This window comes from Orbicella faveolata, unplaced genomic scaffold (genome assembly GCF_042242905.1).
Source record: "Orbicella faveolata isolate gen_17 unplaced genomic scaffold, um_ofav_v1 contig_3, whole genome shotgun sequence".
NCBI lineage: Eukaryota > Metazoa > Cnidaria > Anthozoa > Scleractinia > Merulinidae > Orbicella > Orbicella faveolata.
Genome location: NW_028301558.1, coordinates 15737501 through 15740000, shown reverse-complemented (window position 1 = coordinate 15740000; position 2500 = coordinate 15737501). Strand labels below are relative to the sequence as shown.

Genomic DNA, 2500 nt, shown 5'->3' with positions numbered 1-2500 from the left:
ACTATTACTAATAGTCCTCTAGTAGCGTAGCCAATTAAAATGCAGGATTTGCATTAGTCCACTGGTTGGGTGATACTGATAGTTTTTATTACACGGTTGTGTCTCACAAGGACTGGGAACTACCGAATTCACGAATTTGATTGGCTGAAATCGATATTGACCGCGGTCTAGATTTTCCCATCTAGAACGGCATCTAGACCGGTTTCATTTTGCGTTGAAAAAGTAGCAAACTAAAATACAAAAATGTTCACCATTTTCTTTTATTTTCTTCTCAATCATTTATGATTGCGATGGCTTGCAATCGTCGCGCATGAAGTGTTGGTAGTTTCGCTCTTTACAAGAGTTCCTCATACGTCGATTTATTGTCACAATAAACAGCTCGTAGTGCTCGTTCCTGAATTCGTTCTAGTTTTCTGGCATCAGAAGAACGACAAAAATGCCAAACAGTCTGACAGTATGTGAGATGAGGTAGTATAGCAAATTTGACAATGTGTAATTTAGCTGATATCGGAATGAGGTTACGTAATCTCAGAAGAACACCAGTTTGACAAGAGGCTTTTCTACAAACACTGCTCAGATGACTCGAAAATGATAGTTGATCGTCTAAGGCAACCCCTAAGAGCGTTATCTCTGGTTTCTGATCAATTACAGTGTCATTAATAACAATGTGTAAATCCTTAGGACCGTTTAATTCCTCGGGCCCAGACTCATCAGCTGATACTTTGAAAAATTTCCTTGCAAAAAGCTGTTGTTGTACCACTCAGAGAGGCTGTTTCCTTCCTCAGTTAAAATGCTTTCCGCTTCGTTAGTTGTCTTCGCCACTGAAAACAGTTGGTGGTCATCCGCATACATAAATAACATGTTTTCATCAGTGGAGAGGTGTAGATCGTTTTGGAAGACATTCCAAAGAAGAGCCCCGAAGGCCGATCCCTGGGGACATCCTCTCGCGATAGCGTACCAATCACTTGTTGTTTCTTGACTGATCCTAACCCTGTTTTTCCTATTTGTGAAATATGATCGCATCAGGGCTAGTGAGTCGTTAGAGAAACTGTATGCTCTCAGTTTGTTGATTAGTAGGGGAGCGTGCAGCGAATCAAATGCCCTTGACATATCAGTGGACAAGACTCCGACAACGTTCCTGTTATCATCAGCCTGTTTCCATCTTTCTACCAATCCAATAAGGGAAGTTTCACAGCTCTGATTCCTTCGATATGCGGTCGGGTTGTTGCTTAACATAGGGTCAATAACTGATGTCAGCTGTTTGCTCAGTAACTGCTCAAAGACTTTCCCTATCACTGTAAAGACGATGCTAAAGTTGTTTTGGCGTCTTCCAATAGTTAACTTGAGAATTCCGGGTTTAATTTGACGAGGAACAGCATATTTTGTTCAAAATAACACAACTATTATCCTACCTGGCGACACTCGACGAACTGAAGTGAAGTGAAGTGAAGTGAAAGACTTTATTTAATGAGGGTGACCCGTGACAGTAACTTAAGTTACTGATAAACTTGGGGCCCTCAGCTTAAAATAATTAGAATGCTAAAAATATATTATTTACAATAAAATGCTAAAATACGATATTATTTACAATAAAATACTTAATTAAGTTACTATTAAAAATGGTTACAAATACGAGTGAGTTGCCATGCCGGACGCCGGAGACCCATTTTTGGCCCCAAATCATAAGCTTGGAAACGCAAAATGTTTCATATTTTTCACTTTTCACAATCTGATATGGTATTTGGAATTGTAAATCTCTTTTCCTGAATATTTTAGAAAAGTTGCCTGATTTTGATGCCATTCATATTAACTTACATTGACGTCAGGACAGTGAAGGTCTGGCAAGGTCTGGCTATAAGAACACAATTATCAAGTACGAGAAACCTCCTAGCCTTTGGCTATAAACACTGACCAAAGGAAGATAAAGGTTGTTTATTCATTTTTAAAATTTATTTCAGGAGTCAAATCGAAAACGAAAAGAAAAAAACATGTTCACATTCCCACGCCGGGAATCGAACCCGGGCCGCGGCGGTGAGAGCGCCGAATCCTGACCACTAGACCACGTGGGATGTTCTCTTGTGAAATGATCAACTTTAAATCTTACATGGTTAAGCAATTCCAGCATTTTGTAACATCAATTTTCCCAATTTGTCGAGCTGCATGACTGCTGATCTGGCAACAAAAAAAATTCTTGATGTTTTCTTAAAGCAACGATATGGGAGTTTGCTTGCTCCTCAATTTCCGAATTTGCTCCTCACCATCTCTGTTGCAAGCCGCTATTAATGATCTGAGAAAGCTCCCGGTGCAAAATGGTTACCCTCGATGCAAGGTGTTAACACGTTCAACATTAACGATGTGTTGAAGACTATTGAACAAGAAATAAAGGTAAACCAAATAACTCTATTCAAGCTACAGTTCTCCAAAGAGATCTCTTAAAACTGTTACCCTACCTAGGTCCTCACAGTAACCAAATCAAATCTCCTCTTTTGTCAACCTCAAG

The 2500-nt window shown here is 39.6% G+C and overlaps 1 non-coding gene across 1 annotated transcript; it reads right to left on the bottom strand.

The window, feature by feature from the left end:
* Nucleotides 1–1997: 1997 nt before the first annotated feature.
* On the bottom strand, nucleotides 1998–2069 carry Trnae-cuc (transfer RNA glutamic acid (anticodon CUC)). The gene has a single exon. It is a non-coding gene; the product is annotated as a tRNA-Glu (tRNA).
* Nucleotides 2070–2500: the final 431 nt, after the last annotated feature.